Raw genomic sequence first — 14,767 nt, forward strand, 5'->3', positions numbered from 1 at the left:
GTAAAAGAAAAGCTGGCACGTAGCATTAGCTTTAACAGCATTCATACTTGAGATGTTAGTCTCTAAAATCAGGTGGGAACTTACAGAACAAGAGTTAAGAGGAGGAAAGATGGTTGTACAAATGCTATGATTAGATAAGCTTGTATGTTGAGGTATCTTTAAAAGAAGTAGCTTGGATTGTAAAACAGAGACTGAGGTCATTAAGTCGGTCCTTTTTCTACAATTTACTTGTGTTGTGGTTTGGACTGGACTGGCCACTGAGATGAACGACAGATGCTTTCTCCCACCTCTCTCTCCAAGGAGAGGAGGGAGAGAGAGAAGGAACTAAACTATTTTAATGAAATATTAATAATAAAAAGGAAATAATGAAATATATACAAAACCGTATCAAACTCCCAGGATGATGATCGCGTCACTGTCAGGCACTGGGAAAGTCCCAGACTGGACTCAGCGATGGACGGGAACTGGATTAACCAGTGTTAGCAAAAATGTTTTAACATTTAAATGTTTTTACAAATATTAACCTGTGTTAGTAAAAATGTTCTCCCAAGTTGTCTTGGTTTGAGGTAAAACAGAACAAATTTTCTGTTCAGTAATTTTACTTTGCAGCTAAGCCTCTTCTAACTAACTGAACTCTCTGAAATTAACAGCGTATTTTCAAGATTGTAGTCTGCTCCCAGAGTGCTAAAACCAGATTATTTATAATTTATGCCAAGGAATGGTATGCAGAGAGGCTCTTACTTTTACTTATTGCTATAACAACCAAGGTCAGCTAACTTTGTTATTTGCCCTGCTGGAGGGTCGGAAATGGAAAAGCGTAGAGGGGTCCCACCTGTGGGGAGGAGCGGACAGGACAGGTGACCCAAAATTGACCAACAGGGGTATTCCATCCCATCTGCCCCATGCTCAGTATAAAAGCTGAGGGATCAAAGGGTCAACTCTCTTTTCTTCAGTGGCTGGCATCGAGGAGGACCCTGTTTGTTCATCTGCCTTTGATCCCAATCCGTGCATTCCTGACTCCAGATCTGAAATCCAGTTCCTGTCCATTGCTGAGTCCAGTCTGGGACTTTCCCTGTGCCTGTCAGTGACGTGATCGTCATCCTGGGAGCTCAATACAGTTTTGTATATATTGTATCTATTACATTATTTTCTTTTTATTTTATTATTAATATTTCATCGAAGTAGTTTAGTTCCTTCTAAACTCATAAATCTCTATCTCTCTCCCTCCACTCCTGTGCATCTGTTGTCTTGTCATTGGCCAATCTGGCCCAAAGCATGACATTACCTAATGTACATCTGTGTAAGAGAACCTTTCACCCAAGCTCAGGAGAGCCTTCAACCTGTACTCAAATTTATAGCTTCACCTAGGCATCTCTCAGGTAGTGTACCCCTTTTGCCTGCAATTTGCCCCAGTTAAACTGTATCATTCAGGTATTTGCTACATACTATAGCAAGGCATAAAAAATTCTCAGTTTAAGTGATGCATGTGTTGAAAAGGTTGAGGGAGAAAGTTTCAGTTACATACTGGCTTTTTACCAAGACTGAAAACTGTGGCCTGGCAGAGCACCTTCCTCGAGCAGAAAATTATGCCTATAATTCACTGGTAGGAATTACAAATCCCACAGAGATTCTGCTCACAGGGGTCAGAAAGCCCCAATAAGGAGAAACAGGACCTCTGGAGCTCACACAGTCCATGTTCTTGCCTGAAGTTATGCTAATAGCATCACCAGGCAGGACAGCTGTGGCTTTATTTCCACGAGTCTTGAAAACCTCCAAAGAGAGACTCCACAACCCCTCTGTCCTGGTGCAACCATGCTCTCCTGGGGGAGATTTCCCTCCTGATGCCCAGCCTGAGCCATCTAAATGACAACTTCTGGCTATTACTCCTTACATCATGTCACCTGGCTCCACTCAGAAGAGTTTGACTTCATTATCTTTCTAACTGCTTCCCAAGGAAGCAGCTATTTTGACTGCATTTTAGCCTTCGCTTTGATGGACTAGAGAAGCCCAGCTCCCTCACAGCTTCTCTCAGTAAGAAGGTGGCTACAGCTACACCTTGGCAGTTCACCACTGGACTCTCCCCACTTTCTCCACATCTCTGCTGAACTGGGGACCCCCCCTGACTAGAATGCAGTATCCACAGAGGAAGACGAAGGGCACAGCAACTTGTGTATGGCTCTGCAGAGCTGCTGCTAACACCCAGAACAAAATTTGGACAACCCACTCATGGTGCTAATTGCTCATGCACGATCTGTGCAATGAAAATGTAACCAGAGAGAGATCCAGATAGTAGCTGCTAGAACTGAAATGTAATTAGTTCAGTCAATACAGTAGTGTATTTTTAGATCTTCCACTAGTCAAAACAAGAGATGTTGCTCAAGCAAATTTAACACTGCTTTTAAAAAAGATTGCAAAAACTGTATGCATGTTAATTCTATAGAGACTTTTTTCTGACAACTTAGGCAAGAAGGGGAAAGCATATTTTCATTCATACAATGACTAAAAGTAAGAGCCATGCCAGAAAATATGATTTGGAACAATTTTTGGAATACAGAGGTTCATCTGCTTTGCAAAAGAAAGAATCAGAAGCACATAAATATAAGGAGTTATTTTAAACTTGCCTATTAAGCAAGGACACCAATACCTAACAGATGTGGTTATTTGTAAATGATTTCAGCAAAGCACACATACTACACATGACAAGACTTTCCCGCCCCCCCAATCCCCAATTGAAACTTGTGTCCTGGTAGAGACATGACGAAAATACAAACCTGCCTGTAAAACTCAGTATTTGTCTGAGTATTACACTACATATTGAATTAGTCTTGCAGTAACAGTATCTTTCAGATTATTTCACAGCAAAGTTGGAATATAAAAAAGTTTAATCTAGATTGTCATTTCACAGAACTATTAAAACCACTCAATAGAAAACTTGCTTTTGTTTGAATTTTTCAGTGTGGAATAAGAAAAACTTTTCAGACTCTGAAGGATCTCTTTTCTAGAAACAGACCTAATTGTTTCCAAATACACTTCAGAATACTGAGGAAACCCAAACCTTTGCAAAGCGGTTTAAGCACCATGGCTTTGATTATCATTGACACATAACACTCATTACATTGTTTGTGTCTGTTTTGATAAGTGCTACACAAACATATTAAGAGTGAAAACACAAGAAGAAAACGTATCATGTGGGTGAAAAAAAGAGGAAGGAGACACCAGCCAAGTAACAAATGGCTACTTCATGTCTCTAGCTGTGTAATTGCCAAATTTCAAGAAGTAGCAGTCAGGGAGCAGGGTATGAACTGACAGAAGGAGGGCAGTTAAACTGAAGATCTCTATCAGTAGACCATCACAAGGAAAAGGTGCTGTAAGGAGAAGCAGTAAGGCTTATACAAGAGAGCAAGCAATCTGATTAAAAGCTAGGTGAGCGCTTCCTAATTATAAAACAATACAGTTCTTAACCTTGACCTTTCTAGTTAACAAAAATGTGTGTAGTGTTTGTTTTGGGGTTTGGGGGGGGTTGGGGTGTTTTGTTTGGTTTTTTGTAATTTTTTTTTTACTTTGCTGTATTTAGGGTACCATAGGACCAACACCAGGAGAAAAAAAACAAACCACCCCATGGCCCTAGAAAATCAGACAAGGCAGTAAGGACCTGTGTTCTCCATTTGAAGACCAGCATAGGGTAAGCTATGAATGTTTGGTTAGGTTTTATGTTATGTTGCATTTCAGTGGTTAGAAAACTTTAGTGGAGCGGTGAAGAGTCCCACTGGCTCAATGCAGAATAGTGGTGGTAGCCAAAGATAACAGTAATAAATCACTTTAAGATGTCTGGTGCATCACAAGAGAGTTGCGTTTCAATGACAGCAAAAAAGACACGGCAAACTGACTGTTAAAATCATTCATTCAAAACACATTTGTCAGTTTTTCATGGGGCCAGTCTTAAGATCATGGATTTTTATTTATTTAAGCATTTTTGAGAAGTTACAAGCTCTTCTGTATGTAGGCTGAACATATGATTCCTTTCTAAATTACTGCAAGCGTGGTTCAACTTTTGTTTTGTTTTTTCATCTTTTGCTTTCACTTTTTACCTAAACAATTTTATGAAATATTCTTAGCTTCTGCCACTTTCTACCCATATTGAGCAGCCTAGGATTTTAAACCTGGGTAGAGTTTTCAAGCTGAACACAACGTATTCTCCACTCCCTAATCCTGCAGAACCTTCTCTGCCTCACATCTGCAGTGCTGGAGAGTTGCCAGCGGCAGGTCTGTTCTTCACGGCACCATTCCTTCGAATCCTGTAGGGATTTCACAGCAGAAGATAATTCTGACCATATCTTACTAAAAAGTTTATGCCATTTGATGATAGTTTGATATCCTGTGCAAATTTAATCAAAGGTCTTACTTAATTTCTGGAATAGCTGGCATTCTCAGTAATAAAGAAACAAAAACCCTGATTCACACTACCATGATTACCAGCAATTTTTACAGCTTTGCAGTTCAGACCCAAGGCTGAAGTGGCACAGGAATAAAAACACTGTTTTTCTCTCCTGCAAACTGGCTTTTGAAGCTACAGCTGTACTGGGCAGCCAACAGAAGGAAGACTGTACTGAATGTCTCCTGTACTGGACGACTCTTGGGCATGAACACAGTACAGTTTTTAGGACTAACCACCATGCACTCTCCACAGACTCTAAGTTTAAACTAATATTTGCATCAAGAGAGACTATCGCCATAAAGAGAGAGAATTTTATGCTGGTGTGGTTGGAATATTGTATCTGAACTTGCTCAGAAAGTACATACCTTCCTTTAATACAAAATTAGCTTTGGGTGTAACTATTATTCGTATTTCAGTAGAACCTACGAACTATTTCTAATTGCCTAAACGTAACAAAAAGATGTTCTCCACACCCATGAATTTTAATTTTAGGACTCAGAGGCAGGTGAGCCAACAGCTAGCTCTCATCTTCCTCCATCTACAAATGGAAAGGTGGAAAGTCCTAAAGAAGGAACATCCCTAACCTTGTTATGCCTGCTTCTCTGCATTTCTTTTCCCTTTCTTTCACTCCATGTCAACCACCTCAAATTCAGTTACATTCACTGTCTCCCTCTTGAGGGATTAGCGGGCCATCTCCTTGTTGCTACAAGAAAGTAGTCTTCATCATCAGGGATCTCCATTCACTGTAACTACTGTCTCAGATCTGTCTGAGATTATCGACTTTTGTTTGTTTGTTTTTGCTTTCTGGCAGAACTATACAAAAAGAGAGCCTCCATTTTAAAACTTAAAATTCACTTGCTAAATACTGTTTGTGGTTACTCATTTCTTCTGCAAGATTATCATATTCCAGGCTTTCGTTGCTGCTCCATTTTTACTAGATGCTGTAAATCACTAGGGAATATTCTGATTAATATTTTTTGTCATATGAATAAGAGGAATACACTTTTTAAAAATCAGTTTCCATGCTTCGTCTTTTCTTTTAACTTTTTGTAAATTAAATGTGGAATATTTTTCTCAATTTGAGCATTTTCTCTATTTTAAATGAGGAATTAATGGTTCTGTAGGTATTAAAATAAAAAATTTGGTTAAATTGCTAATAACTGAATAGCTGAGTGTGTTTTTATATACATATATATATATATATATATGCACAAAAAGGCAGCACCCTGAGGCTAAGTTATCTTTTCAAGAAGATTCTCCTTTATTACTTTTTTCATGGTAGAATTTACAAACCCCACTAGAGATTGGGGCTCTGCTGTATGACATGGTGTACAGACATCTATTAAGAACTCAGCTCCAGCCCAAGACAGTTCACAAATCTGTATTTCTCCTATGATTCACATAAAAACAGTGTGGCCATTCAGGTCTTCAGAACTAGCCTGGGTAACACCCTTGAGAGCACAGACCATCAAGCAATGACTATACTTTTAAGTTTTACTATCCACATATTTTTTAAAAAGATTAGGTAGCATTTTGTCTTAACAAATTTTTGAGGAGCACTGTATTAAAAGACAAACATCAAATGGACTTCGACACTTTATAAAACCAAGCTCGACTAAAAATCAAGCAAGTTTCTAACTGATGAATAGAAGCAGTCAAAAATCAGTGCTTTTGCAATGGCAAACTTTTTCCATATGGGAAGAGGTGGGGTAAATGTTTCAGTCCGCTTTAAACCAAAGAAATAAAATTGGCCTCTCATATTATTAAGAAAAACACCAAATAAAATAACTCAGTGGGTCTTTTCTATTTCACTATCCACAGTGTTTCTCAGTGCTGCACATTCACATGACAGTGGCTCGTCTCACACACACACACTCATTCATTATTTTGTTTTACTGCATTGCCCTATGCACAGCTGTTGACTTGTACCCATTGCAATAGATTCTGCACATACAAAACAACAGCTCAGCCCCAGAGCTTACAATGTATGTGTAACAACAGAAACAACAGATGGATGCAGACAATATCTAAAAAGGAGGTAAAGCTGGTCAGGGTATTCTCAGCACATTGGCAGATGATTGTTTTATATATATATATTAAAATAAAACAAAAAAAAATATGGCAAGTTTCCTTTGAGTATAGAGGCATGCACAGAGCATAGATTCGTAGAACCATAGAATAGTTTGGGTTGGAAGGGACCTTTAAAGGTCATTTGGTCCAGCCCCCCCTGCAGTAAGCAGGAACATCTTCCACTAGACCAGGTTGCTCAGAGCCTCATCCAACTTGACTTTAAATATTTCCAGGGATGGCGTATCTACCACCTTTCTGGGCAACCTGTTCCAGTGTTTCACCACCCTCATCGTAAAAATAGTCCTCACCAGCTTCGTTGCCTTTCTCTGGACCCGCTCCAGCACCTCAATGTCTTTCTTGTAGTGAGGGGCCCAAAACTGGACACAGTACTCGAGGTGGGGCCTCACCAGTGCCGAGTAAAGGGGGACAATCACTTCCCTAGTCCTACTCACCACACTGTTCCTGATACAGGCCAGGATGCTGTTGGCCTTCTTGGCCACCTGGGCACACTGCTGGCTCATATTCAGCCAGATGTCGACCAACACCCCCAGGTCCTTTTCTGCCAGGCGGCTCTCCAGCCACTCTTCCCCAAGCTTGTAATGCTGCATGGGGTTGTTGTGACCCAAGTGCAGGACCCGGCACTTGGCCTTGTTGAACCTCATACCATTGACCTTGGCCCATTGATCCAGCCTGTCCAGATCCCTCTGGCAGTTTCCCAGGGGGTCCTATTGACTAACTCCTTGAAGAGATGGAAGTTTGTTTTCCTAAAATTCAGAGTCCTGACTTTACTCTTTGCGTGACCCACATCCCTCAGGATTGTGAACTCCACTGATGCATGATCACTGCAGCCCAGGCTGCCTCCAATCTTGGTGTCACCAATTAGCTCACTTGTGTTGGTGACCATCAGGTCCAGTATCACATCTCCTCTGGTGGGGTTGTCTATTGGCTTAAGAAGTTATCCTCCATGCACTCTAGGAGTCTCCTGGATTGCCTACAGCTTGCCGTGATACTTTTCCAGCAGATGTCAGGGTTGTTCAAGTCCCCCAGCAGGAAGAGAACTTGCAAGTGGATGCCTCCTGTAGCTGGAGTAAGAAGACTTTGTCAATAGGCTCCCCTTGATTAGATGGCCTGTAGTAGACACCAACCACAAGGTTCCCTATGTTGCCTCAGTGTCTAATTCTTACCCATAGGCTTTCAACCTGTTTGTGGCTATTCTTCAGAGACAGCTCTTCACACTCTATCCATTTCTTGATGTAGAGGGCAATGCCTCTGCCCCTCCTTCCTCGCCTATCCCTTCTGAACAGTCTGTAGCCATTGATAGCTGCACTCCAGTCATGGGATTCATCCCACCAGACTTCAGTAATGGCAACTAGGTCGTAGCTTTCTAGCAGCATGGTTGCTTCCAGCCCCTCCTGTTTGTTGCCCATGCTGCGTGGATTGGTGTAGAGGCACTTCAGCTGGGCTGTCAGCCATGTCACCTTCTTAGAGGAACATCCCTTAATTCCTTTGGGGTATTTCACTGGTGTTTCCCTCTTGGCTCCTATTACCTCAGGAGCCCCTGTCTCATCTCCGTAAGACTTCAAGTGTGCTGCAGTATAATCAGCACGTCTCAGAGCAACAGGCTGCGGGCCCTCACTAGCACCCCATCCCTCTAATCGTTGCCTGTCCTCCCACAGCTTGTCATGAACAAGTGTGATATTGCCCCCCCTCGCCCGTCAATCCTAGTTTAATGCTCTGTCAATGAGCCCCACTAGCTTGTGAGCAAATGAAGATGCTTGTTTGCATATTAGGTGAGCAATGGAATTTAGCATCATAAACTGAGTTAGATGAATTCTTCACTTCACATAGGCCTCCAAATGTTCCTATTTAAACATTTATTTTCATCAGAAATGTAGTCATGAATAAATAGCTTTCTCTCTTTATATGCAATTCGGTCCTACTAGCAACTCCCAAGCAATCATTCTTCTTTTTTCCAAACTGTAAAAAAAATCCCCAAAGCCAATGCATCAACAGCATTTATCAATCAAATGAGTGCCGTGTAAATATTCTTCTAAATATTTATTATGTTTTTCTTCTAAATATTTATTAAATTAAAATATTTCAAACTATTGTAAATATATTTCTAAATATTGCAGTGGCAGTGACACAAATATAAAAAAATAATTTTAGGAGCACATGAACCAATTTGCCACAGTCTTATTGTGATTATTGTTTACGGTGAAGTTACTGACAGATTCCCTCTGATCTGATGTCAGACTTGTATCAGTAAGCTACTGAGTAGGTAACTTTTAAGTATGAATCCTTAGTAAACTGGGAACAGTGTCTAAGGTAAATGTAACAACACTATTCTCAAAACTACCAGCTGAACCATTGTTCACACTCTTGCCATTTCCCAACTAGAAGCAGTACCTCCTGTTAAGTTACTGACAAAGTGCTACAGTCCAAAATTAAGTTAATGGCATCAAGGATATTAAAACGTAAAGTGTTTGCCATTGAAGAACGTAAATATTAAAATGATTAAATAAATTAGGGGATCAAGGCCACCGGGATTAGAGAGGAAAGGTCTGTCACCTTGCTTTTTCATCCGTATATTTCCTCCTCCCTCCTTTTCCACTCATCTCACTCTCCAGAACTCAAGAGGATATCAGAGGATGCTCCACCCATTGTAAATCAGCCAGAGGCTGCCAGGCCGTAGCACACAGGCAAGGGGCAACTGCAGGGAAAGTGAACACAACTGCACTTGCATCAGCAACAGAGGTTAACCATTTTTAAAGGGCAGAAGTCACACATTCACTGGTTTCACAACTACAAAAATGGAGTCAGTGGTTTAGTAGCCAATAACAACAAGGTTAAAATATATCACAGTATTCACTTTTCTTTTTTTAAATTCAGATCCTGTTTTCATTGTTCTAGGAAATTACTATTTTTTGGAAACAGATTAGTTTTTTTTAAAATGCTTAAATTTATATTCAGCATGATTCAGTCTAATTTCTATTAACATGTCCGCAAGCGCAACAATATACTTATCCTTTTCAAGCTGTTTGAATGTGGGGTTTTTGCAACATTTTCTTTAAAAGTTTAGCTCATTGTTTTATAATTTGTCACCTTTTGTCTTCTTTCAGTAGTATGTCATTAAGTCTTTAATTTGGCATTTCCTGTTGTCTGCAGTGGGATATATGCTGGTTTAAATCCAAAGGACTGCAGACATAGATGGTGGGTAAAATCTGTGAACCATAAGTAAATTCTTATAAGGAACATACAAAAAAAAAATTGTTCTTCAGTCAGACTTAAGCCATTACTTTCTTCAAAAGAAGAAAAGACACAAGTTAAGAAAAAGGCACCTTCAAAGACCTCCTGCCCAAATGTGCATCTCCATGAAGTTTCCTGCTGAGTGCATATGAATGCACTGCGATCTGGGAAAAGGATCCAAATAGGATTTCAAACACCCAAACATTTTAATTCATTTAGGTATTTCACTATGCTGCTATTCATTCATTCACTGATTTTTTTGTGTGTCTTAGTTTAAAGAGATACTAAACAAAAGGAGAAGAGCTCTACGTGTATTTACATTCCAAAACTAAGCTCCCCTAACCACCCCCCTAGTCTGTCATCCCTTCATGGCTAAACAAACCGCAAAATCTAACCCTATGTTCCTGAAGTAAAGTCACAAACACAGTAAGACAAAAGTTTGGTCTTTCAAGACGAAAAAGACAAAAAGCAGTTTTAATCTAATATAGTTGCCCATGTTGTTTTGACTAGATGAACAGCATGACATTCAGATAATAAGGTGCAGACTGAACCGGTGGAGGAGTGGGATCACTTTCTTTACTATTTTGTCTCTACTAAGCTTTGTTCTTTGACAATTTCCCAGTCATTAATAGCCTTTCCTGTCCTACCGCTATGACTGGCTCTTATACAAAAGCAATATATTTTGCAGAATTATTTTGCAAACAAAACCAGAGGATAAATATTTTACCATGTAAAAAGTAGGCAAGAACAACTGTCAACTCTGCAGCAGATGGTTTCCACGGGGGAGAAGCCTGACAGACCCTGACAGCTGCATTGCATTCAGCACACTCCAGGGCCCTCTCAGGAGCTTCATCCAAGGCAGGTCAAACGCTGCAAACACCAAAACCTGCAGGTTTGAAACCAGGGGCCCAGAAGGCTGCTGTGGTTGTTGCTTTTGCATCAAAGATTTTGTAATTTGCCAGCATAAGAGTAACAGTTATCAACATTTTTCCAAGTTTCAAAGCCTTGTCCCTAAACAGATCCCATCTGTACTTTAAAGAGCATTTTATCCATTTCTGAATCTGTGACACCAATATTTTTCACACAGTACACAACATACATGCTAGGGTTTGTATCTTTCCCAAGAGAGAGTAAACAAATAATCTATGGGGAAGAGCCTATAGTATCAAAGTTTTTCTCTGGGAGATAAATGGACACTGGACATTATCTAAGAGATAATATGATCACTGAACAAAACTGACTTTTCATTCACCTACGCAGACTGAGCTTTAACTGGTGTTATTATAATTAATCTATTTCCCAACATTCTGTATTGTACATCAACTCTTTGTATTCATAGAATCATAGAATCATAGAATCATAGAATTGTCTAGGTTGGAAGGGACCTTTCAGATCATCTAGTCCAACCATCAACCTAACTCTGCCAAAAACCATCACTAAACCATATCTCTAAGCACTATGTCTACCCATAAATACCTCCAAGGATGGTACCTCAACCACTTCCCTGGGCAGCCTGTTAAAAAAAAAATCCTTTAAAATTTGACAATTTTATTTTTAAAAAATGCTTATAAAACATATCGTGCCTTGAAAATGCAACTCCAGCACAACAGATGTGTCTTCACTCTCTGAATTATTCACAAACAATATCCTGTTCATCTCAATATAATTTTATTCTTACAAAAAGCAAACAATATGACTGGGGGGGGGGGGAAGCTGCATCCCATCTTGTGCTAACCAGTCCAAAGCAATTCTACATGAGGAGATTCCTCTGGATATTACATAGTCTTCCTTAATGAAATTCAGGTGTAATCCCTAAGGCTCTATAGTAAAGAGTATCTTTAGCTCGACTACAGAATATTGTATTTGCCAAAAGGTGATCAATTATGTTTAGATGTGCCTACAATGAATACCAACAAGTCCAGAGCCAGTTTATAAAATACACTGGGAAATACTCTAAGATTAGAAAGGCTTCATTTTCATCAGTTTTAATTCTATTAAGGTCAATTACAATATGAACTCCTGCTCTTGCCCTCTTCCAACATTAATGTAACAGAAGTTTTCTAAGATGCCAAGCATAGACCTCTATGATCAACTCACAGGCACAGAAACAGATTCTAAACTTAAATAGCAAAATGCTTTTCCAGACCATAGAAAATACTTATGGGGAGCAAATGGTTTGATGATTGTACTCCCAGATTGCCACAACGCTGTCTGTGGCGTGATCCACAGAGGTTTTCCACCAGCACACAGTGAGGCCCAATAAACATTTGTCTCTTAATTTGCTCTCCCTCATGCTTTTCCTGAAGAGAGCACTTTATCCACTGATATTATTTTGGTACAGTTTTATGTTTCTTCAATAGTTTTCATGCAGTCTAGATTAGGTGCAAAGCAGAGATACAGTCATGCCCTATATCTCTTTTGAGCAACACATTTCCCATCAGCTTCAGTCTTTTTTTTAATGTCTATTATTATATTTTTTAATACTTTCAGTCTGTCAATCTATCCTCTCCCACCTGGGATCATAATGTACTCAGTACTCAGAGCATTCCAGCAGTTCATGGGGTCTGAGACTGCTGCTTTTTGCCAGACAGAGCATGTGTATAAGTAAGAAAAGTAAAAATATTTATTAAAGGAAAAGAGAGGAATAACTCTAAATGTAAAACTGTGAATGGCCGTCATCCTAAACAGCAGCACAGCAGCCTTTCCCTTCTTTTGTTTCAGGAAGATGTTATATCTGTGCTGTGCATTTCAAACAAATATCCTCAAAGTAGGCTGATACTTTCAGACTTCTGAAATCCTAAAAATATTGAGATATTGCACTTTGAAAGTATAACAGTCATTCTTCAGAGAGAAAGTTATTAAGCCACTGACAAAAAGTGCAAACAAGACATCTATAGAATCAGTTAATGCATGTGTTTTTGCACGGAAACTTAGTGCTAAGAAAAAAGGTACATCACCTCTAAATACCAGCAACCTAGAGCTTTTTCAAGGTTGCTAAATCAACTTGCTGTTTTCTTACACAGGCACTGTAAAGTTAACGCAAGTGTCAAAACCCAACTAACTAGTAATATAACTGCCTGAGATAAAGAAATCCTAAAACTGACTGTAGTCCCTAATCCAGATTTTAAAACATTTAAAATCATAGGGGGGAAAAAAACAACACAGAGAATCAGTGCTGAGAGTCCTTGATTATATTAGCACAAACTATACATTCTTAAACTCTTTATTTACTGTCAAAATGAAACAGTGCCTTCAATTCCTTCATCACCTTAGTATGTTTATTATTCTTTTGTAAACACTTCATATTAAATCCTCTTCCCTGATTGTAAGATGCACCCCTGTGAATGGGGTGATGGTAGGGAGCGCTCTCAAACAAATAGAGCAGAAAAAACATCAAATGACTAGAGCAGATCAAATAGTTGTATAGATGTAAAAAATCTAACATTGAAATGTAATTTAAACAAGCTTTGGACACAAATCATTCAGGTAAAGTAAAGTTGCAAGTTATGTGTTGCATCTACATTTATAATTGTATTAAAAGTCCATATTTTGAATATTTTCTATTACACAGACTACTGATGTAGAGAAGTCTGACTGAAGTGATACTTGCTGTATTTTAAAATTTACAATATTGTTAACATGGAGAAAAGCCTCTGTATTCCTGGCTCACCTAATTTTTCAGCTTTAACAGTTGATCTTGGGGGTACTGGTGGATGAAAAACTGAATATGAGCTGGCGATGTGTGCTTACAGCCCAGAAAGCCAATCATATCCTGGGCTGCTGTCCTGGTTTCAGTCGGGAAAGAGTTAATTTTCTTTCTAGTGATTGCTGTGAAAGGAATGTCAACGATGCTTATTGTTGTAGTTGTTGCTAAGCGATGTTTATACTTTTCAAGGACTCTTTTCAGCTTCCCATAGAAGCTGAGAAAGGGCCTAGACAGAACAGAATGGAAAATGGAATATTCCGTACCATAGGTGTCCTACTCAGTATATAAATGGGAGTTGGCTGGGGGGCGGGAATCCACGATCACTGCTCGGGAAGGTACCAATTCACAGGGTGGTGAGAGTGACTTGTGTCATTATTAACATTATTATTGTTATTTTCCTTTTCTGTTATTGTTCTACTAAACTGTCTTTATCTTAACCCACCAATTTTCTTCTTTCCCTTTCCCCTCCTTTTCTCCCTCTTCTCCCTGCCCTTCTGGGGGGAAGGGGGAGAACTACAGAATGGCTGCATGGTCCTAGCTGCCAGCTGGGGTTAAATCACGAAAGCTGCATCAAAAGAAGCATGGCCAGCAGGTCGAGGGAGGTGATTCTGCCCCTCTACTCGACCCTCATGAGACCCCATGTAGAGTATTGCATCCAGCTCTGGGGCCCCCAACATAAGAAGGACATGGACCTGTTGGAGCAAGTTCAGAGGAGGGCCACGAGGATGATCAGAGGGCTGGAGCACCTCTCCTATGAAGACAGGCTGAGAGAGTTGGTGTTGTTCAGCCTGGAGAAGAGAAGGCTCCAGGGAGACCTTATAGAGGCCTTCCAGTACCTAAAGGGGGCCTACAGGAAAGATGGGGAGGGACACTATCAGGGAATGTAGTGATAGGATGAGGGGCAATGGTTTTAAATTGAATGAGGGTAGATTCAGATTAGGTATTAGGAAGAAATTCTTTACTGTGAAGGTGGTGAGAAACTGGAACAGGTTGCCCAGAGAGGTGGTGGATACCCCATCCCTGGAGGTGTTCGGGGCCAGATTGGATGGGGCTTTGAGTAACCTGGTCTAGTGTGAGGTGTCCCTGCCCATGGTAGGGGGGTTGGAACAATTTAGAGACAAGGATGTTCTTCTTTGGCCTTGCTAGCAGTTCTGTTCCCCTTGAGCTTATCTTGGTATTCCCTTATTTTGGCTAATTTATGGTATCGTCCAGTTCTTTCTTCAGGGCCACATCTTGCTAACTATTTACAGTGGTTAATTGTACCCTTTACTTCTAGTATTTCTCCAGCAAACCCCGCCTTTGAGAGT

At 40.0% G+C, this 14,767-nt stretch overlaps 1 protein-coding gene across 3 annotated transcripts in view; it reads right to left on the bottom strand.

Moving 5' to 3' along the window:
• Positions 1-14,767, bottom strand: part of LOC141735567 (ADP-ribosylation factor-like protein 15) — a 261,530-nt gene that overhangs the window by 95,043 nt on the left and 151,720 nt on the right. The window lies entirely within an intron of this gene.

The sequence above is a fragment of the Larus michahellis genome, chromosome W (genome assembly GCF_964199755.1).
Source record: "Larus michahellis chromosome W, bLarMic1.1, whole genome shotgun sequence".
Taxonomy (NCBI): domain Eukaryota; kingdom Metazoa; phylum Chordata; class Aves; order Charadriiformes; family Laridae; genus Larus; species Larus michahellis.